Below are 8,414 nucleotides of genomic sequence, written 5' to 3' on the forward strand. Positions count from 1 at the left end.
CAAATGTATCTTATTAATAAAACTTTCAGTCTTTTATCAATGTGTTCAATAGCCAATTTTCTCTTATTTTTAATAAAATAATTATAATTTTAGAACTAATTAATATAAATATTTCAATGTGATAAACCTAGTATGGCCAGTTCAGTTTGTTTTAGGTTTTTAAACTAGCTCTTTAGAATTCTTTTGGCTGGATTGATTCACAATAAATATCACTGATGATGAATGAAATTTGGCAGTTCACTCATTCTCCATAATTTAGAAAAATGCTAACATGCCTCCAAAGTGTTGGAGAATCTGTTCCTACTTCCTACTGCCTTTCATCTGAGAGCAGAAGATAGGTTTTGCAAGTCCCATTTGCAGCTGCCTGAACAGTTTCTTGGGTCTCCAAGAAATATTAGACTCAAGGAAACAGGGCATTGCCAAGAAAAAACTATCAGTTACTCCAGCTTACAAGAAACAGAAACTGACTAGACATAACTTAAGCATAAAGAAAGGGTTTATTTTATTTTATTTTTTAAAAATATTTTTAAATTTTATTACTTTTTTTCATTTTATTTTTTTAAATTTACATCCAAATTAGTTAGCATATACTGCAACAATGATTTCAGGAGTAGATTCTTTGGTGCCCATTACCCATTTAGCCCATTCCCCCTCCCACAACCCCTCCAGTAACCCTCTGTTTGTTCTCCATATTTATGAGTCTCTTCTGTTTTGCCCCCCTCCCTGCTTTTATATTATTTTTGTTTCCCTTCCCTATGTTCATCTGTTTTGTCTCTTAAGGTCCTCATATGAGTGAAATCATATGATATTTGTCTTTCTCTGACTAATTTCGCTTAGCATAATATCCTCTAGTTCCATCCATGTAGTTGCAAATGGCAAGATTTCATTCTTTTTGATTGCCAGGTAATACTCCAGTTCTTCTTTATGCATTCATCCACCGATGGACATTTGGGTTCTTTCGTACTTTGGCTATTGTTGATAGTGCTGCTATAAACATTGGGGTGCGTGTGTCCCTTCAAAACAGCACACCTGTATCCCGTGGATAAATACCTAGTAGTGCAATTGCTGGGTCGTAGGGTAGTTCTATTTTTAGTTTTTTGAGGAACCTCCATACTGTTTTTGAGAGTGGCTGCACCAGCTTGCATTGCCACCAACAATGCAGAAGAGATCCTCTTTCTCCGCATCCTCACCAACATCTGTTGTTGCCTGACTTGTTAATGTTAGCCATTCTGACAGGTGTCAGGTGGTATCTCTTTGTGGTTTTGATTTGTATTTTCAATGGTGAGTGATGTTGAGCACTTTTTCATGTGTCGGTTGGCCATCTGGATGTCTTCTTTGGAGAAGTGTCTATTCATGTCTTTTGCCCGTTTCTTCACTGGATTATTTGTTTTTTGGGTGTTGAGTTTGATAAGTTCCTTATAGATTTTGGATACTAACCCTTTATCTGATATGTCGTTTGCAAATATCTTCTCCCATTCTGTCAGTTGCCTTTTAGTTTTGCTGATTGTTCCCTTTGCTGTGCAGAAGCTTTTTATTTTGATGAGGTCCCAGTAGTTCATTTTTGCTTTTGTTTCCCTTGCCTTCAGAGACATGTTGAGTAAGAGGTTTCTGCAGCCTTTTTAAAATATTTTTTAATGTTTATTCATTCCTGAGAGAGAGAGAGAGAGAGAGAGAGAGCATGAGTGGGGGAGGAGCTGAGAGAGAGGGAGACACAGAATTCAAAGCAGGCTCCATGCTCTGAGCTGTCAGCACAGAGCCTGATGCAGGGCTTGAACTCGGACCAGACAGCAAAATCATGACCTGAGCTGAAGTGGGATGCTTAACCAACTGAGCCACCCAGGCACCCCAGAAAGGGTTTATTTTAAAAGTTCAGGGGAGGGGCGCCTAGATGGCTCAGTAGGTTGAGTGTCCAACTTTGGCTCAGATCATGATCTTACTGTTCATGAGTTCGAGCCCCGCGTTGGGCTCTGTGCTGTCATTTCAGAGCCTGGAACCTGCCTCAGTTTCTGTGTCTTCCTCTCTCTCGCGCTGCCCCCTCCCACTCATGCTCTCTCTCTCTCAAAAATAAACATTAAAAAAAAACTTCAGGGGTGATCCCGGAACCCAAATTCAGCTGAATCTTAGGAAGTTCTGCTGTCTGAAAGTAGAAGCCCATCTCTTGTCCCTGCTTCTCTCTATAGTCCTGTCTGTTTCTTTTCTCTATGGGAACTGGCTTTCTTGTTTTTTCATGATGATAGAGAGCTAATTTACATTCCTTGACATCACATCCCCTCTGCAGAAAGGACTAATCCAGGCTCTTAATGTCTTTAAATTCTAACTCTGAATTCCCAAGAGAGAGAATCTAATTTACAAATGAGGAAGCTGTGGCTTAGAGTAAGTAGCTTGCATAAGGTCATCCGACTAGACTAGTAAGTGGTAGATAAGCATTGTTGACTCTAGGTCTGTCTGGATCTAAAACCTGGTTGGCCTTCCAACAAAATAGATGGCCACCAAATAGATTTTTAGGAGCAATGTGGGTGCCTCGTTGACTCAGTCTAGTCTTGTCCTTGTTGCGAAGCCTGTTTTGGAGGCTTGGTGCAGTTCTTCCTCTTACCCTGTCTACCAGCTCCTAGCCAGAAGATCTTCCCTTGCTGATTGTTGTCTACAATTGCATCATGAGGAGAAGACTTTCTTTCACTTAACACATGGAGTATCTCATCCTTATAGAATACCGGACAGATTACAAAGACTACATAATGATCTCATTTTATTTTTACAACAATCCAGTGACATAATAGGCAGGATTATTTACTCCCTTTTATACCTAAGGAAATGGATGTCCACAAGGGCAAAGTGATTTGCTGCAGAGGAGAGGCTTGCCCTCCCTGGGGAGCCTGTGGACTAGTTGCTCAGGGGTAGATGAAGGATCTCATTGGTCAAATCCCTGGGGAATGTAACAGTATCACCTCCAACAGGGCTGTGATGGCAGGACAGCTACGGGCCACTTGGTGCTGAACTCTTGATAGATTAGGAACTTCAAGAGGCCAGATAACTGTTCTCACTCATCTCTTTGTTCTCAGGTTCTAGCATTGCATGTTATACATAGCAGACACCTGATGAATGTTGAAGAAATATGAGACTTCTTAAAATGATAACTGGGCAATACTGGAATGATCTGTCTTGAAAGTTGTGCAATGCTTAGCACTGGCAGAACTTAAGATGAATAAATATCTGCTTGCTAATGTTAAAGATTAACATTTATTGTTTACTATGTGTTACTTAGCACTGGGCTAAGTGCTCTACATGTATTATTTCACATATTCCTCATTATAAGTCTGTGAAATAGGTTCTAGTATTATTCTCATTGAAACCAAGGCACAGAGGGGGAAGTGATTTGCTCACGAATCCATTGTAGGGAGTGTGGCCAGGACTCAAATCCTGAGTTAGAGATCCGCTAGACTGAGTTAGAGATCAGGATCTTGGTCATGTTGCCAAAGTGTTTCCTAGATGAGATAGGAGTTTGAGGTAGATGACCTCAAGTCTTTTTTTAATTTAAGATTCTCTGGTTATTTGGCCAGAAGATTGGTGCTCCCACAGAGAAAGTGGGGTAAGGAGAACTGGCTGAGGATTTTAGGAGAGAGGGGTCAGTAGAGAAAAAAATTGATTTTGATTATGTTGGGTATGAAGTATCGGAGGACATCCAAATGAAAAAGTCCAATGATAGCACTCTCTTCAAAGAAAAGAAAATCCATACATATGCTGTTGCCATGCAAAGCCCCTTCAATACAACCTGTGATAAACATGGTCTGCATGTGTATATTGTAGTATTTACAGCTCATTGTCCTCTTTTCTCATAGCCTTATACTGTATTATTGATATTAGCACAACTTCGTGAGATAAGCAACATTCTCTTCTTAGAAGACCTTTGACAACCTTATTATCTTTTATTTTTCAGAAATTTCATTAGAGTAAGTGTATGCAATTTCAAAACTGACAACCCAAAGAAATGTCTCCTACATAACAAAAAGAAAAAAAGGCAAACAAAATATATTTGGAAACTTAGGAGCTTTAACTAATTTTGCCACTGTATCTCTTCTTAAAAGAAAGAAACAGGGACTTCGTATTTAGCATGTTGCATTATCACCATTCCTGGCAATAAAACAAAACTTGTAAAACTGTTAAGAAAGCATCATAACCTAAAACATAACAAGTGATAATGCATTAAAAAATTATTTGATTGAGGGGTGTCTGGGTGGCTCAGTCGGCCTTTGGCTCAGGTCATGATCTTGTGGATCATGACGAGCCCCACGTCGGGCTCTCTGCTCTCATCACGGAGACTGCTTCAGATCCTCTGTCTCCCCTCATCTCTCTGCCGCTCCCCTGCTTGCATGCTCTCTCTCTCTCAAAAAATAAACATAAAAAAATTATTTGATTGAATAACATTACTATTTGATAATACAATTCTGCTATTGCCTAGAAATATCAGAAAACTCTAAATCTGCCAAACAGGCAGTCAGAAATAGTAGGGGTCAAAGGACACCAAAAAAAGGCTGAACAAGGCAAGATTGTGCCCACATGGGCCCGTCCTAGTGGAACAACATACATAACCTGTGGCTCCTGGGAAGAAGCAGTCAGGGCCCCATGTGGCCCAGGTCAGCCAAGGACAACCTTGGAATCAGATGGGCCCGGGTTTCAATCACAAACTATTTGATAATGGTACAACGTTGGGGAACTGACAAAACCTCTCTGAGCCCAGTTTTTTATCCACAAAATGTTAAAACTGATCTGTCGTGCATACAGTGTAAGAAGTATATAAGATGTGAAATGAACCTAGAATTAAGTGTTCTTATTACACACACACACACACACACACACAGAAGGTAGGAGGAAACTTTTGGAGGTGATGGATATGTTTATGGCATTGATTGTGGTGATGGTTTCACTAGCATATACATACTTCCAAACTCGTCAGGTTGTATCCATCAAACAAGCACAGCTTTTTGTATGTCAATCATACCTCAATAAGGTGGTAAAAAAAAAAAAAAAAAAAAAAAAGGAAAAAACCAGAAAAGCACCAACAGCAGAGTGGACTTCTGATAATTGTTAGTGTCATCCTTTCCCAACTTTAGTTTCTTTGTCTTTAAGAAAATTGCCCAGATACAGAGGAAATTCACTCCCTCACCAAATTAAACAACTACTGTCTACCAGGGCCCCTGTGTACAGATGGATAGGTTGTTCCCTGATGAAGGGAGAGAGGGGGTTAAATTCCAGCTCATTATTACTCATCAAGCTGGGTGCCCTGGCCTCTAATTTGCACAAAGGTGCTGCACGTGCTTGTAAAGCTCTGGTGTCTGATTCAGTAATGATGATCTTGGACTTTGCCCATTTTGTGTCTGATGGGGAAACAGACAAGTAATCAAGAATTATAATACATATAATTACTGCTGTTCTAGGGAGCAGCACTATAGGAACATAGAAGAGAGACATTTAAATCTGACAGGGGAGGGGAGGGAGGTCCAGGAACTGTGACTTAAAGGATGAAGGGAGATTGTGGAGAAGGATGTTTCAGGCAGGGGAGTGACATTCAGTTATTTATCCATTTATTTGTTCAGTAAACATTAATTGAACATCTACTAAGTTCCAGTACTGAAGATACAGCAGTGAGTAACAAAATCTCTTTTCTTATAATTCTAACATTGTACTAGAGAAAACACTCTACAAGAGAAAACAATAACTGAACTTGAGAAACCTTAGGTGGTGAGATGTGCTTTAGGAGAATAACATAGGTGGGGTGGTGGTAGGTGGGATAAGGGAACTACCTTAGAACAGAGAGTAGGGGAGGCCTCTTCAGGGATGTGTCACTTAAGCTGAGATCTGAATGGCAATCGTGGAAGCTCAGGGGTGAGGGAGGGCTGTCAGTCTTAAGGGGGGGATAAACTTTGTAGTCTGAGGTGGTAAAGAAGACACTTTAGGCAATGTGCCATAGTGGGCAAGGAGTGGGAGAGGCCTGGAAGCTTGAGCATGATGAGCTCTGAGACCTGCCAGGGGTTCCATGTGGCAGAAGGGATGGGACTGTGTTGTTAGGTGTTGAGAGGTGAGTTGGGAGAGATAGGTAGGATCTAGGTTATGATAAGTCTTAGCTGGATCTGGGAGACATTTAATTCTGCTTAATGCCATGCAAAGAATCCCAAGGAAGCCATGACTAAAGACATTCAAAGAAAACCTTTTATGTTTATGCCTTCAAGGGAGGTTGGAATACCCAAGTCTTATTTGTGTTAATTGTTCTTGAACCATATTTCTCAGGATATAGACCCCATGAGAGCTTAGAACTCTTCTCAGGTGTGCCGACAAATTCAGATTAATTTAAAATCTATTTTTACAACAATGAGTATGCTTACCATGATAGTGATATCTGTTAGACAGAATGTTAAACTGAGTAGTAGGTTGTGTTTTTTTAGGAGGAGGATACATCTTACTACTGGTAAGAGGTGAGAGACAGCACATAATGTCAAGTTGGTAACAAATATGTGATACTTGTTAGAACATGGGAAGACTTTGTCTCATAGTACATGAAGAACACAGTGCTAGATGCCTACTCTACATCCAGGATCTCCCCTTCGTTCTTATCGACAGAACTGCAGTTTTGATTGTCAATAACTCCAGCTAAAAAACCTTGTCTTCTAGACTCCCTTTAGGTCAGGGATTGTCAGGTGACAAAAGTCTGGCCAGTGAGACCTAGGTAGAAATCTCCAGGGAAGGTGTTCTTTCCTGAATAAACAGGCAAAGCCTGGCTAGGAAAAAGCCCTTGTGTCCTGGGTTCCCCTTTCTTCCTGCTATTTGTAGTCATTTGGTGACTCACTTAATGTTGTATGGAGTCTCATAATTTCTTTAAATATGTTGTAAAACCAATATGTTAAGGACCTCTGTGTAATGAGGACAGTGACTAAATCTTCTTGGTATTTGTACATATCTGAGGTAACTATAGATATAAAAATACATTAAGATGATTTTATCAAAAGTTCTTCTTGGAGTTCGTAATTTGAAAGTTATCTTCCATGCATGTAATATATATCCCTTTTCTTGAACTAGAGAAATCTAGTCAATGATTATTTCTTAACCATTCATTTAACAGACACTGACTGTAATTACAAAGATAGCACTTCTTTATATGCCATGAGGAGTAGGAATAATGAAAACAAGGTTCTTGTTCTTGGAGACCTGGCAATTTTATTAGATGACAGATGTGTTCACCACTAAACGTAAAACAAGTGTGTGTATGATGTGGCTGGGCCTGCCCAAGCAAAGCCTGTAAGTGGCCATGAATATGGATGCAGATAAAAGGAAGATGCCTCACATGCAGGCAAAGTACAAGTTCAAGGTCTGGAACCTGGACATCACGCCTGGGTAATGGGCTCACACTGTAGCAAGATTATGGCCTTATGTGTAGTATTAGTTGTTTCCAGATGATGGAGAGTCTGGGTTTATAAAAGTTACGGAGTTCTGTGCTTCTCCAACCTAGGGTCATCTCACTCAATGTGCACCCAGGCCACCAGACTTCAGATGTGTAGTCATCGGAAGGGAAATTAGTGTGAGCTATGTCCACCAACCTGCGTCCTTATCTGGTTTACAAGGTCTGTGTAGTTTACTTGCTGCTTCAGGGTTAAGCAAAATGAAAGCTACCTTGAATTCTTGCCCCTTGAAGAGCATCTTAGAAAAAGCTGTGTGGCCTGTGGTGATATAATTAGTGGCAACAGAGCATTACAAAGAGTGCTGAGAGTTGTGAGGAGGAAGAAACAATTCTGGTTAGAAGCTTCGTGAAGGAGGTGGGGGATTTGAGCTACACCTTGAAAGATGGCTAAAATTTTGTAAAGTGAAGGTGGGAGGAAGGACGTTACAAGAACATGGAACAATGTGAAAGAGAAAATGGAGATAGGAGAGCAGAGTTGTGTCCTGGAAATGACCAGCAAGAGCAGTGTGGCTGAAGAACAGGATGTGTATGGGGCAGCAGTGAGAGATGGAGCTGGAAAGGGAGTCCAGGCCAGGCTAAGAGGGTTGGCATTTAACATATTAGTAATGGAACCAAGGAATGTTTTTGAACAATTGTTAAATTAATGAGTTAGTAAGACAGGGATACATAAATAAATCTGGCAGCATCATCATGGTGAAACAACTGGAAGATCTTTAAGTGTCCAGGTATGAACTGAGGCCACGTGTGACTGGAGAATGGGTCATGAATTTGAGTTTTATTGTAAAGCCCATTGTTTTGGGAGGGCATTAAATGAGAGAGGGGAACCATGTATGAAGTTGAATTTTTTAATTTGGACATATGGGAGGATAGCAGTACTGTGAACACACAAAGGGCAGACAGGAAGAGGGAAACAGTTCTTGTTTTAGTGATACTGGATTGAGGTGCAGGTGGAACATTCTGGTGGAAA

The sequence above is a fragment of the Prionailurus viverrinus genome, chromosome A2 (genome assembly GCF_022837055.1).
Source record: "Prionailurus viverrinus isolate Anna chromosome A2, UM_Priviv_1.0, whole genome shotgun sequence".
In the NCBI taxonomy this organism is placed as follows: domain Eukaryota; kingdom Metazoa; phylum Chordata; class Mammalia; order Carnivora; family Felidae; genus Prionailurus; species Prionailurus viverrinus.